This window comes from Balaenoptera borealis (assembly GCF_965194805.1).
Source record: "Balaenoptera borealis genome assembly, chromosome: 19".
In the NCBI taxonomy this organism is placed as follows: domain Eukaryota; kingdom Metazoa; phylum Chordata; class Mammalia; order Artiodactyla; family Balaenopteridae; genus Balaenoptera; species Balaenoptera borealis.
Window position 1 is genome coordinate 5,194,009 of NC_138878.1, and position 15,484 is coordinate 5,209,492.

The 15,484-nt window shown below is 44.9% G+C and overlaps 1 protein-coding gene across 1 annotated transcript in view; it reads right to left on the reverse strand.

The window, feature by feature from the left end:
• CDH13 (cadherin 13) overlaps positions 1-15,484 on the reverse strand; it is a 647,236-nt gene that overhangs the window by 69,321 nt on the left and 562,431 nt on the right. The window lies entirely within an intron of this gene.

Here is a 15,484-nt window from a genome sequence, read left to right on the forward strand (position 1 = left end):
GCTGTGTTTGTCCTTCAAGAGTTGCTTTTCCAGTCCTAGCTTCTTCCGAGTGCTTCATGTCACAGAGTTTGGAGCCCTCTTCTGTTCTTCTTAATAACAAGCATACTAGCCTGGTTTACTGAGTGCTTACGGGGTGGCAGTCACCACGCTAAGTGCTTCACAGTTAACTTTAACTCATTACCACCTTGTTAATCCCATCTAAGAGGAGGAAACTCAGGCTTGCGGAGGCTAAGTCAGTTTCCCCACGGCCTATTGCTCTAGCATAGGGTTTCACAACCTTGGCACTGCTGACATTTGGGGCTGTCCTGTGTATTGTAAGACATTTAGCAGCAACTCTGGCTTCTGTCTGCTGGAAGCCAGTATCAACCCCTTCTAGACATTCTAGACATTGCCAAATGTCTTCTAGGGGGCAAAATCACCCCTGGTTAAGAACCACTTAACCAGGCATCTATAGATGGGCGACTTGCTTTTTACTATTTGGGGAAGTCCAAGATTCTGGAGGAATGAATAATACTTAAAAATCTCTGTTCTTTCTATGAATGCAGACTACTGGAGAAAGAGGTAAGAATAATGAACTGAGAAAAAGACAGGGTCAGGAACTGAGGCACACACATCAAACAGATTTGCCCTATGTCTGATGCAAGCAGCCGACACAAAATGCACTGTCGTTCTCAGATTCCGTTACATAGGATGATAAAGTCCATGAATAAAATGTTTATTTCCTTGTAGCAAAAATGAAATTGTTCATTTCATTCTCCTACCATCATGTGCGACGACTAGCTCCAGACAAATACAAATAGGTCTGGTGATAAAAAGGTTTTAAGAGGCTCACCGAGGATAGCAACGCAACACGAGCTCTCTCAATAATTAAATAAATGTTTCCTGGGTGTTTGCTATGTACAAGGCCCTTGTGGGCACCATGGTGTGGGGGCACAGGGGTGATTCAGACACAATTCCTGTGCCAAGGGAGTGTTTCCCAAATGCAGTACAGGCAGTACCCTGGGTCTGGGAGACTCTAGGTATGCATGGATAAATGTTGTGTGAGCAGTACTGATCATGGGGAAACTCTCTTCAATTGGAAGCGAGAAATAGATGAGGGTTAGTGTATTAGGTTCTTACAGTTGCTGTAACAAATTATCACAAACCTAGTGACCGAAAACAACTCAAATTTATTATCTTAGAGTTCCGGAGGTCACAGTCTAAATGAAGGTGTTGGCAAGGCGGTGTTCCTTCTGGCAGCTTCCGGGGAGAATCCATTTCCTTGCCTTTTGCAGCCTCCAGAGGCTGCCTGCATTCCTTGTCTCGCAACCTCGTTCTTGCGTCACTCCAACCTCTTGTTTTGTTACCGCATCTTCTCCGACTCTGATCTTTCTGCCTCCCTCTACTAAGGACCCTTACGATGACACTGGGCCCACAGCAATCCAGAGCAATTTTTATATCAAGGGCCTTAATTTAATCACACCTGCAGAGTCTCTTTTTATCATGTAAGGCCACACGTTCACAGGTTCCAGGGACTAGGATGTGGGAATCTTCAGGCGTTGGGGGATAGTGTTCAGCACAGCACAGTTAGTATGGGGAGAAGGTAGGAAGACTGTGAATTCAGGGAGGGGGACACCCATCACAAAGAATTTGCGCAAAATGGGGAAAGAGCCTGCCAAGGTGCGAGTGCACTGAGAGCAGCAGAGAATTTAATTAAGGAAGGAGAAGAGGCTGCTTCAACCTCCTTCCCAGACGCCTGGGCAACCAGCCTCTCCTCAGGCTAATGACAGTGTAACATGGTCCCGACTCAATCCGTTAGAAACCACAGTCATTTCACAAGAAAGGATACAGCTTTAGGGGTTCACTGATGCCTCCAGCCACAGAGCTACTGAGCAGTGGAGCTAGGACTTGAACTCTGGTCCATCTGACTCCCAGCCCATCCTCTGTTCTCACAGACTTTGGGCTCTATCACAGATTGTGTTTTCCTTAAAAGGCCGCAAGAATATTTCTGATCTCACATGCTCCTCCCAACCAAAGGTAGAGTCTGATTTCCTTCCCCTAGAATGTGGGCCAGCCTTGATGACTGCCCTGATGAGAATGTAGTGGAAGTGACCCTGCATGACTTGCTGAGACCACGTCACAAGGTGACTGATAGAGCTTCCATCGGGCACTTGCTCTTGGGATGCTCATGGCCACCATATGGTGAGAGAGCCCAGGCCACGTGCAGGCGTTCTGGCTGACAGCCAGTGCCAACTGCCCATAAACAAGCAAACGAGCTTTCAGTGATTTCAGCCCCCAGCCTTTGGGGTTTCCAGCTGAGGCAACAGATATTGTGGTGCAGAGATGAGCCATCTCCACTCTGCCCTGTTCATAATCCCGACCCACCAAAACCACAGGATGTTTTTTTAGGCCACTAAGTTTTGGGGAGATTTGTTACCCACCCGTGGAAGCTGAAAGAGGCACTCAGCCCCAGGGCAGATTTGCCTGCTCTCCTGCCTAAATATATCCCCGGTTTTGTAAAATTTAAATTGGGGTGACAGCTCTTAACCTGCAGATCACTTGGCTCAGCTTTCCCCTCCTCCCTCCTGAGGATCACAAGTAGGACGGAAGGTGCAGGTTAGAGCCGGCTCTTGGTGCCACCTTGTGCAGGGGTACAGAAGGCGGGGTGAGCAAAGATGCAGTCAAGGTGCACGGGGCAGAGAACAGACAGTGAGAGTGTACCCAAGGCCAGCAACTGACCAAGTGGGTGAAGACCTACGGATGGTCATTAGCAATTTATTTGATAAAGAAATATGTATTGAGGTCTACTGTATGGAAGAACAAGGGATGCGATGGTTGAAAACAGACAACTCCTGCCTTCTCTGAGCATACAGTTCAGTGGGAAAAACAGACGGGAAGCAAAGATTTGCAAATGATAATTGGGTTATGAAAGGTATGTGCAGGAGGCTATGAGAATGTTGTTGGTAGGGCAAGGAGAGGTTTCTCCTAGGGAGTGGTGTTTGAGCAGAGAACTTGCAGGTAGAGGAGTTGGCCAGAGGCTGCTGTGTTCCTCAGGCTGGCGGGTGGGATTCAGGGGGCAGCAGCAGGCTGGAGACAGGCAGACGAGCTCAGGAGATGCTGAGAAGATGGGGCCCCAGGACTTGGTGATGGGGGGTATGTGGCGATGAAGAGCAGGGACACATTAAGGATGAAGTCCGGGCCTCTGGCTGGAGCATGGGGGACGGTCCTGCCCTTCAGGGACACAGGGAACACCGGGGGTGAAGATGAAGGTGAATTTAGTTCTGAATACCTTGAGTCTGATTGGCCTGTGAGGTTCCCAAATGCAGATGTCTAGCAGAAATTGTTTACATGGAACAAGGGAGCAGGAGAGCTGACTGAGCTTGAGATGTACATTTGGGAGCCCGAGGCACACTGAACTGAAGTCTCTATTGAAGTGGTGGGGTGAGGACCCCATGATGGGTCAGGAGCAGGGAGAGTCTTTGGGGGCAAGGCTGAGGACAATGGCTGGAGGTCATGAGGCGGATAAGGAGTGGCAGGAAGGGATGGAAGAGAGGATGGCTAGGGAGGGACCCTGCAGAGTCTGAGGTCTTGGAATTGGTGGAGGTCTGAGTGATAGTAAGGTTTCCAGCTCAACTAGTTCAACTAGTTCATTTCAATTCCCTCGACAGTTTTAGCCAAAAGATCACGGTGGACTTCCCAATTAAATGCCATGCTTCCCAGTCTTGCTGCATCTCAATATCATTTTTCTTGCCTTGTTTGGAGTCACGTGGTGTCCAAGACTGCATTCATCTCTGCTCCAGAGCACGTTTTTTTTTTTTTTTTAATTAATTTATTTTATTTTTGGCTGCGTTGGGTCTTCGTTGCTGCACGCAGGCTTTCTCTAGTTGCAGCGAGCGGGGGCTACTCTTTGTTGCGGTGCGCGGGCTTCTCATTGCGGTGGCTTCTTCTTGTTGTGGAGCACAAGCTCTAGGCGCGCGGGCTCCGTAGTTGTGGCTCGTGGGCTCTAGAGCGCAGGCTCAGTAATTGTGGCGCACGGGCTTAGTTGCTCCGCGGCATGTGGGATCTTCCCGCACCAGGGCTCGAACCAGTGTCCCCTGCGTTGGCAGGCGGATTCTTAACCACTGTGCTACTAGGCAAGTACCCAGAGCAGGTGTTAGGTATGTGTTTGCCAACCACTAAATCCTGCAGGAAGATGCTGTGGTCCTCATCCGAGACAAGCTCAGTTATTCATGAACTCACACTTTGGAGTGTCCATCTGTCTAGCTTTTAGCACAGTAAGTTACTTAAGGGACATTAGCCTTTGTTTTATCACCCAGGAAACAGGGATTGCAATGCTGATCTCATAGTGGTGAGTGAAGATGAAAAGAGGTAAGGGATGAGAAAGTACACAGCTCAGTGCCTGGAAAATTAACAGCTGCTTAATAAATGCTTGTTAAGTGAATGCATGATTAAGACATTTCCTTAACAGGTTGTAGCTCTCACACAAGTATGAATACCCCATAAACATCAAAAGTGCATACAGTGATTTCCTTACTACAGATAGAAAGCACCAGGCTTAGCATATGGCAAATTCTTAATAGATATTTATCAACTGACCTGTTGAACAGGTGCATAAATGAATGCTGTGCCCAGTTCTTCCTCTGAAAGTAGCAGGAGAGGCTCATTTAGGATACTACCCATTTCCTTCTCCTTTTATCTCACCCAGCAGAGCTGAGATGCGACCAACTTGGGGCCAAGGATGCCCCAAAGGAGATATGGCTGGGACATCCCTGTCACTCATCCCCTTACAGGAAGATGCAGCTGGTTTCTGGCTGCATGGTGACAAGCAGCAGGAGGTAGCTGCAAGCATGTCAACAGGAGAGAACTCAGGGCAAGCCCTGCCCTAGACTGAGCACAAAATATGCCTTAACCCGCTCACTACGGAGAGTCAGCACTGACCATCCTTAGTCCTTGACAGCATAAGCTCCAACTTGGAAGAAATAGTAAATGTTTGCAGAGATCTTAGAATAGGTCCATGCCCTGAGATCCACAGCAGGAACCCACTAGCTTGGACCTGCTGTTTCTTAGCTGTGTGAGTCCAAACAAATGTGTGTAACTTCTCAGCCTTGGCCGCATTTTTCTGTGAAATGGGTACGACAAGACCTGTCTTACGGTTGTTGGGAAGATGAAACAATAAATCGCACAGAAAATGCCTGGCACTTAGTAGTTGCTCAATAAAGTGTAATTTCCTTTTTCTTAGGCTCTCCATCTGATATCATTGCTTTTCTTTTTAAGTCATAAATCTTAAAAAACCTAGTTTTCTAGTTTATCTTCCACGGAGATTCCCAGAGGCAGATAAAGTGACCACAGTATGATATACTGAAAGCACAAAAGACAGAAAAACCCCAAATCAAGTAAAGCTTTGCTTCAGTTCATTTATCAGCCAGCAAAAATGATGACCTCAAATGGCCCTGAATTCCATTCTCATAGTCTGTTTAAGAATCAGGAAAGCATCCATTTTAGAAACCTAGTCACAATACACAATGCCATGGTTCAGGAAGGGGTGAATTCAGTTTCACAGAAAAGTCAATGGATGATGCCAGAAAAGCCTAGAAGTTTCCAAATTAGTGTTGGCCTTCCAGAAAGTTCAAACCCAGGGAGCATAGGCATCGGCTATATGTTGGAGGACAGCTTTGATGAGGCACAACAAACAGCATGATCTCACTCACACGCTGAAACTGTTTTCCTGAAATTGGACCCTTATTACTAAGTTAATAGAAAAAAAATTCCAATTGAACTTCAGAAGATTTTTTTTTCTATTATGATAACATTACAGAGCTCAATTTGGTGAAAAATGAGCACGGAAGGCTTTAACAATTTTCTAATGGAGCTTAAATTCAATTCTAAGAATAGTCACTATATTAATTGGCAAGGAAGGAACACTTAATTCCTGGAAATGTACTGATGGGGAGATGACACTTTCCTGGCATCGGGGCCTGGAGAAGCAGGGCCATGGCGGGCTGGATCTCAGAATGAGTCCCCTGTGGATCCCAGGGCAGAACATGCTCTGCTGAATCCATGTACTGGGCAGGCAGCAAACATTTCCCTGAATGCCCTAAACTCTCCTTCCTAGGACATGAGTTTAAGGTTGTAATTGGCTTGTTCCATGGGATTTGAAGAACTATCTGAATATTCATATTCTGATATCAATGTGAGAACTACAGTGCATTTTATTGTATCTTTTAGGATAATTGTTATTTTTTGTTCATAATATCTGTTATCTTAACAACCTAACTACAGTGGATTAAAAACCCCACCTAAGAGAAAGCAATGGAAAAACATATCTATCCTTTAACTCGTCTCGAGGCAGTTTCATTCCTCCAGATCAAATTGGAAATCACAGTTCCAGGTGAAAATGCGGAAATGCTTTTCAAATCCTGCTGAACATTTCTGAACCATGACCAAGGTTAGGCTATAGAATCTGGTGAAGGGTCCTTGTCGTTTTCTAGATGCCAAGTAATGTCTTTATAGAATTTACAAAGGGATAAGCCTTTTTCATGTTTCCTTGTAAAGAGAAGTGCTGTCTGTAGGGTTATCGGGATGAAGCTTTAGAGGACGTATCTTGTGCAGCTGAATGGATGCCATGACAGCCGAGAGGGATGTGTTCCAGGAAGCAATTGCTAGTCTGCGCCTGTTATGGACTCAGGGTCCTCGTGGTCTAGGCCAACATTTGAGTTCTCATTTGACCGTAGAAAAGGACCACAGTACCTCTCTGAGTGAGTCTGCAGAGAGAAAGGGTGGTTTTCTTACTATTTCCTTGTTTTTTTGCATCTTTAAAAAATTTTCTGAGATACATGCACCCCAATGTTCACAGCAGCACTATTTACAATAGCCAAGACATGGAAGCAACCTAAGTGTCAAGTGACAGATGAATGGATAAAGATGTCACACACACACACACACATTGGAATATTACTCAGCCCTAAAAAAGAATGAAATATTGTCAACTGCAGCAACATGGATGGACCTAGAGATGGTCATACTAAGTGAAGTAAGTCAGACTGAGAAAGACAAATATTATATGATATCACTTATATGTGGAATCTAAAAAATAATACAAATGAACTTATTTACAAAACAGAAATAGACTCACAGACATAGAAAATAAACTTATGGTTACCAAAGGGGAAAGGGATGGGAGGGATAAATTAGGAATATGCAATTAATAGATACACACTACTATGTACAACATAAACAACAAGGACCTACTGTATGGCACAGGGAACCATATTCAATATCCTGTAATGGAAAAGAATCTGAAATATATATATAACTGAATCACTTTGCTGTACACCTGAAACTAACACAATATTGTAAATCAACTATACTTCAATAAAAATTATTTTTCTGTTTATAAAGTAACACGTCCAGCAGAGAAAACTTGGCAATACAAAAGAGTGTGAAGAAAAAAATAAAAAATCACCAGTACTTCCAGGAACCCGACAGAATTGCTCCTAACCTGGTGAGGTATTTTATTCAACGTCTTTCCAAAATCGATTTATTTAATTGGGACCACACAATTAACCAATTTTGATGTCTACTTTTTCCACTTCAGTTTTTATCAGGAAAGAACACTTTCCCCTGGCTTATAAAACACAATTTTAACGGCTGTGTATTATTCCATTATGGGTTGCCCCATAATTTATTTATTCAGCCTCCTATTGTTGGACATTGAGGCTGTTTTCCAACTTCTTGCTATCATAAATAAGGCTCCAGTGAAGAACTCTGCACATAAATCTCTGCTTCCTAGTACATAAGTCTTTGACACCATTCTTGATTATTTCTTTGAGATAAATTCCTAGGAGTGGAGTTCCTGGTATCAAAAAGTATGACTGTTTGAAAAAAGTTGATACATAATGAAACGTGTCTTTCAGAAAGTTTGTACCAGTTTGCATTCCTCCCCTAACCCTTTTTTTAAAGCATCACTTGACATAAGACAATACTTTCTTGTTGCAGGGTGGGTGCTTTACTCAAAGAGGTGGGTGTACCAAGGAAGAAAGCTCTTATCAGCCTTGTCACTGGAATCCAGGAGACACAGGCTACATGGCCCAGGCGGATGGGCTGCCTGTTACTCAGAAGGTTGTGGGCTCCGAGCTCATGAGCTGCCCCTCTTCCCTGCCCCACCTCCGTATACATCCTACGCTAGTGTGGTGAGCTATTTTTATGCAGTAATATATGAGGCTCAAGGGAGTGCTGCTGTCACTTGCAGTTCCCTGAAGGGGCCAGTTCCTTGCTACTTCTCTGTGCATTTGCACCTTCCACTGCCTGGGCTTGGAAAGCCGCTTTCCGTGGTGCTACCTGGTCAGCTTTGGAGTTAATTGTTAAGACTCAGCTCAAGAGAAGATGGAAGTGAACAAACACTGGATGAGAGACCCAGGGCACATGGTGTGTGTCCTCAACAGCCTCTTGGCCGAATGGGGGAGATGAGAAGCACTCACGTGGCTGAGACAATTTTATTTCTCACCTGGGATGGAAAATGAAAGCTGGGATATACAAATAGGCTCTATATTCCAGTTTCCCTTTCAGCTAGATGGGGGGCCTTGATTCTGGCCAAGGGAAAGTGGGTGGACATGATAATGTCACTTCTGGATCTGGCCACAAGACCCCTGTAAGACCCTCCTCTCTCTCTCTTCCTTCCACAGTGACCCTGGGGGCCACACATGGAAGAGACAGTCTCACAAGATAGAAAGAGCCAAGAAGCCTGGGTCCTTGAATGATATTGTGGGTCAGAGCCATCTCCCCATCCTACCCCCCAAAATGGACAAATGGATTGTGAGATGAGGGAGCAATAAATCTCTGTGTTAAGCTATTGAGAGTGGGGGCTTATCTACTACAGCAGCTAGTGTTACACATCCTTGTTAGGACTCTCACTGGCAACTACAAAATGTGTGTGTGTGTGTATAAGTTGTGCTAAGTTATGCAAACAGGGGAAGCCCCATCTGGGGTTGGGAGTGGGTGATGGAGGAAGGCTTCGAGGATGAGGCTCTGTTTGGAATAATTGTTGAAGGATTAATTACAATGATAGCTAATAAGCATTGAGTTCTTTCTACATTCCAGATGCCAGATTAGTCTGGTTTATCCTCCCAACAATCCTAGGTATTATCTTCTTTCACATTTGGAGAGGATGAGGCCAGGAGAGGTGAAGTAACTTGCCCAAAGTCCCACAGATCTCAGTGGCAGAGTGGATATCAAAGCCAGCATGCTTACACACGATTCCATCCTGCCAGTATATGAGCAGGGCTTCACTACGTGGTGGTTACTTGGAGGGAGAGGCCAGGGGAAGCAACAGGAGCAAAGGCACAGAGAAGAAGAGATACGCAAATACTTAGTATCCCGCACACAGATGGGGCGCTGAGCAATGGGTGGGCGCTAACTGTGGTGCTGAAAGAGGAGCTGCATGGAGGACAGACCTAGGAGGTCCCGGGGGAGAGGCCACGGTGGGCAAGGGGTGGCACTCTAGGCCGATGTCCTAGAACAGAGGCAAAGGAGAATGTGACGTATTTGGGGGAATCACCAGATGCTGGTGAATCCACATAGAAGCCTGTACGTTCTGGTTTTGGCTTAAACGCATGTACCCTTGAAGGCCTGTTTGTCAACTTTGTGGGGAGAACAGCTGTGCATCAGGCTTGGCCAGTACGTGGACGTGGCCTCTATGACTGGCACACGGGATGAACTCCCTGGATCTGTGTCAGGGAGTGAGCTGATGAATGAAACATGCAAATATGTCACGTAGAAAATAAGTGAATCGGAAGAGCTGCATCCAGCATCGGGCTCCTTGATGCAGCCACACCTGCGCTCCATTCAACTGCCCGCCTTGCCTTTTCTGTTCCTAGACATTCTGACACTGAGTGCCTCATCTTTTCAGCGACTGAGGCTCTCTATTCTGGCTCAGTAACTGCAGCCATCACAGAATTAAGTAATGACAAAGTGAGTTATTATCCAGCCTGGCTTCAGCTGGGATGTAACCTGCAACCAAGACACCTCACTGTTGGAACGCTCACAAGACTGTCTAAGCAGTGACATGAAAAATGTCCCCTATAATTCCCCAGCTCAGAGCCATATATCCTCAGAGTGTTGACTCCACATTTTGTCGGGAATAATGCTGTTTTGTTGAGAAGGGGAAGAAGGTGTAATTAGATTCCTCATAAATGTTACATTCATCCTTGTTAATCAAAAATTAGTAGCTCTTAAAAAAAAATAAACACAACTCAGCTCCCCAGGAAGCTGACAGCAGTTCCCGTGGCCTGGTTAATTACACAAAATGAAACACAATGTGTTTCTTTGTCTCTTGACTGTGTAATTAACAAAATGAAATATAATGATGGCGATATTTGAGTGGCGGGATTAAAGGTGATTTTCAATTTGCTTCTTTATTTTTCTCTGTTTAATTTTTCTACAGTGAGCATATATTGCTCATTAAACAGCATTTAAGTAACTTTAAAAAGGAAATATGAGATTACATTCTAAAAACCTGTAAACAAAAGACATACTCTTCCTAAGCCCCTCCATCCCCATGCCCTGGCTCTCATGACACTCCCTAGAAATATGTCCCATCAGACAACTTCCGAGGCATTTTCCATTTTCTTTATCATACCTACTATATTTGGAACCCTTCTTCTGTTGGTTTTCTTACTTATTCTGACTATTCCCCAAGAGGAGGGCCCTGTTTGCCTGATTCTCACTAGGACCCCAACAACAGTGCCTGGCATACAGTTGATGCTTATTAAACAGCTGTTGAACCAAATAAAGAATGAAAGGATGGGCTTCCCTGGTGGCACGGTGGTCAAAAATCAGCCTGCCAATGCAGGGGACACAGGTTCGCACCCTGGTCAGGGAAGATCCCACATGCCTCGGAGCAAGTAAGCCCGTGCGCCACAACTACTGAGCCTGCGCTCTAGAGCCCGAGAGCCACAACTACTGAAGCCCGCGCACCTAGAGCCTGTGCTCCGCAGCAAGAGAAGCCACCGCAATGAGAAGCCCGCGCACTGCAACAAAGAGTAGCCCCCGCTCACGGCAGCTAAAGAAACCTTGCGCGCAGCAATGAAGACCCAACGCAGCCAAAAATAAATAAAGAAATAAAGAAATTCATTAAAAAAAAAAAGAAAGGATGTATATGGGAAAGAAATGTGCTATTTAAAACCACCAGGGTCTTCCAAAGAGAGTGGGGCTTTTTTGGTTTTCTAACACGTTTCCATCTGTTAGAGGTGAGCCTAAAGCTCTTTGGGGACAGTGGCTGGAGAGAACTGAATTACTCTAGAGAAGATCCTTGTTTTTACTCTCAAGAGAAAATATTGACAAGGATGAACCCCCAAATAGTTGTGCTGAGCGAAGGAAGCCAGACAGAATTTAAATTTCAATTTATATGAAACTCTAGAAGATGCACATTAATCTATAGTGACAGAAAGCAGATCAGTGGGGGGCAGGAAGGGAGGGGCAGGAGGGAGGGTTACAAAGGGGGCCTTTTTGGGGGTGCTGGGTTTGTGCACTATCTTGATCGGGGGATAGTTTCATGGGTGTGTATATTATGGCAGAACTTATCAAATTATACACTTTAAATATGTGCAGTTTATCATACGTCAACAATGCCTCCATAAAGCTGTTATGAAAAGAGAAGTTGGGGAGGAGTGGGGGAAATTGGAGACAGGAGACGAGTCACCACATGTGCTGAGGCTGGGGTACACTGGGGGGGATGATGTGTCCTGCGAAAAATACAGAGGGAACTTGGGCAGTGAGGAGAACTTGCAGCTGAGGGCTCTCCAGGGCTCAGACTCAAGTAATTTGACGTGATGTGACCGCATCCTCCTCCAACATCCTCAACGAACTGGACCACATGCACCACATGCTACTGCTGATGGCCAGTGTGTGTGGATGCGTGTGTGTGAGTGTGCACACGTGCATGTGTGTACGCTGAGGGGAACTGAGGAAAAGGACACGCGGAATGTAACAGACCAGCATGTACAAGATAGTGAGACAATTAAGAAACAGAACTAACTTGTCAGAAGTGGACACCTGAAGGCAGAAGTGACTGTTAGAAATGCAGGGCCTCCTCCTCTAACCCTTGGAATTTTCACAAATCCTGGGGAAGATTTTGGTCTGTTTCAGGGCGTGGAATCAGGATTCATCACAAGTTGACTTAAGTCTTAAGGGCAGGCAGATTCCAACTGACATCTGATGCTGCCCCCGTGCTCGTGGCTGTTTGTTGAATGAATATAGGAATATAATTCTCACTTGCTGTCAGAAAACAACTGCTATTATTTTGAGTACTGACAACAGGAGGCAGGATGATGACGGATGGGCTGTCACCGGGGCTTAGATCACCTTTCATCTGGTTGGCATGTTGAACGACACCTGTGTCTTGGGGGCCATGTCTTACAAGTCACGCATCTATTGGCTGATGGCTTGCTGTGGGGCAGGCTCCGTATCAGATGTGGAGATGAACACAGTGAATGTGACTCAGGCCTTCCTCAAAGAGCTCACAGCTCAGGGTAGAACACAAGCAAATCAAGAAACCTCCATAAGGGAAGGGCCGTACTGTAGGGGTTGGCAAACTATTTGGCCTATAGGCCAAATCAGGCCCTCTGCCTGCTTGTGTAAATAAAGTTTTATTGGAACACGGCCACATCCATTGGTTAATGTGGCGGCTTCTGCATTACAACAGCAGAGTTGAGTAGTTGAGACAGACCATGTGGTCTGTGACGCTTACATTACTTATCATCTGAACCTTCGTGGAGGACATTTGCCAATTCCGGCTCTAACAGAGTATTCCGAGCAAGCAGCTGTGACTAAAGCAACAATGTCAGGACTTGCCGACCCTGACTGCTGTCAAATCCAGCTCTCAGCGCTCCAAGCCAGGTGGCTCAGCTACGGGTAGAAGTCTTCCTGGTACTGCCTTTGTGGTTGAGTGAGAAACAGACTGGACCTCCGAGGGGAGTCTCTCTCTCCCCAGGAGGAGTTGAAATACAGGTGCTCATGGCCTCTCATCAGCTTTCCAAGGCAGTAGTACCTGAGCACCCAGGTGACGCCATCTCCCCCAAGGTGGCCTCAGGGAGACTCAGCAGAGCCCAGGTGCCCGGCCAGGGACACTGGGAGAGAGTGGAGAGAGAGGAACATCTTCTTTCATCCTCTCAAGCCCAAAGGGGAGGCTCAAACCAAGGAAGAGCGTCAAGTAATAATCAAATATGGAAATTTAATTGAGCATTTATCTACGCTGCTTATTAAAGTCAGACCCTGATGGAACTCTCTTTCCAGACTTTGCAAAAAGGTATTAAATATTAACCTCTGAAAGCCTGGTTAAAAATTGGCTTTGAAAGTTGTTTATTTGAATTTATTCATTAAATAAACAAAAATGTCCTGAGTGCCTGCTATGTACCAGGCTCTGTTTAAGACCAGTGTGGTTCTTACCCTCAAGAGGCAGGGTGGGGAGGTGGGCAGTGAATATGCAGGCAGGCAGGCCAATCCTAGTTAAACAGCTACCAAATCACCTCCAACACTGATTAGCCAACACTGAACTGTGTGTAGGTTAGGTTCCTATGAGCGTCTGGTCATGTTTTCATCAACCAAGCACTACACAACCTTGTCTTATGTGTGTTTCTGTTTAAAGATACCTTATTTTATACATTATCTATCTATCTATCTATCTCTCTCTATATATATAGTTGATTCATTACTTTGAACTCATGGCCGACAGGACTTCAACTCATGCCTGAAGGAAGCTCATCTAACACACAAGTTTTCTCCACAAGCCCCAGGAACACCAGTTAGCATCTGAGCCCTCTGCTTGGGAACCATTTTTAACAGGGAAATCATCAACAAGCTCAAAAATGTGAGTAACTCGGCACCTAACAGCCTGTGAGAAGCAAACGTGTTTACAGTACGAGCTGAAATAACAAGGCAGAGTATCACTTCTTGGACCTCAGCTCGGGATGTGCATGTCGGGTGACTCAAATTTTTCACTGTTCCGCGCTCATCTGCCAATGACCGAGAAAGCACTGCAAGTATTTTTCCATCACAAGTAAATTTTAGTGTGTAGGTGAACTCACAAATATAGAATATGTGAATAATGAGGATCAGCTGTGATTCAAGGCAGAGGGAATAACTTCCACAGAGTTCCTGAGTGGGGAAGATGCTGGAGGAAAACCATGAGGTTGGAGCGGAGACAGCCAGAAGGAGAGTGAGAAGAGAAAGGTGTGGAAGCAGGGCCGACCCGGAGGATACTGCCAGGAGAGTGCATTGTGAGGAGAGGCAGGGATGCAAGGGGAGATCAGTGGGGATGCGACGACGTGCCTTAGACCAAGTGTGCGCGGCGGAGCTGCAAGAAACACACAGATTAAGACCTAATTGGAAACTGATGTAAACCACAACATTGATAGAGTGAAGGAGGGAGAAATATATATTAATTTTCATAGATGCAAAAAAAAAAAAAAAAAAAAAAAAAAAAAAAAAAAAAAGACCTAATTGGAGATGGACCTGCTAAGATAGTTGATGTGTTTCACCAATAACTAGACAACCTATGTTTTAAGTATTTGTGAAATATTTACTTTTTGATCTAGAGATGTTTAAGTTTTAGACATACAGGGTAAAATATCAAATAGTAATCACTTGCCCATAGATTTCCAGTCCCAGGGAACAGCTCAGTTGTAGGCATTCCATGAAGGACAGCCAGATGGATGCCAGCGTGGGTTCCGAAAGACATCTTTTCATGATCTCAGTCTACTGGATCCCCTGGTCCTCCCATCTTCACAGATTTTAAAAGACGCCCCAGACACAAAGAATACAGGGATGAAACTGATCCTCTAAACACTGACCCTAAAGTTTAGTCAGTGAAATAAAGATCCCACCTGGAACAGAATTTTGAAGAAATTTTATGGGAATTTAAAGAAGCTATAGGGAGGGTGGGAGGGAGACGCAAGAGGGAGGAGATATGGGGATATATGTATATGTGTAGCTGATTCACTTTGTTATAAAGCAGAAACTAACACACCATTGTAAAGCAATTATACTCCAATAAAGATGTTAAAAAAAAATAAAGAAGCTGAACATTCTGCTGGATACAGGTTCTGTTTTGTTTTGTTTTAAATGACAGCTTCTCCTCTTACAAAATAAAAGAAAGAAATATTTTCTCGTTAAAATATTCTCTGGCGTAAATATATCTGAACTTGAATTCCAACCCTTCCACTAACAAACTGCCCAACCCTCAGCATATTTTGGTACCTTGGTTTCTCATCTATAGAACAGAGATAACCACACACACTTCAGGGGTGCCCAGGGCAGTGGCAAGATTTCTAGATGCTACATTTAGTTACTTTTTGCATTTGCCTTTTCTATTTCATTATGCTCTCTTTTTTATTCATGGTTCCTATTCTTTTTCCCTAACCGTTTTAAACGTAATTATTTTATAGTCTAGTTCTTTTTTTTAATCCACAGATTTCCTTTTCTTTCGAGCCCAGCTATGGATTCCATGAATGAG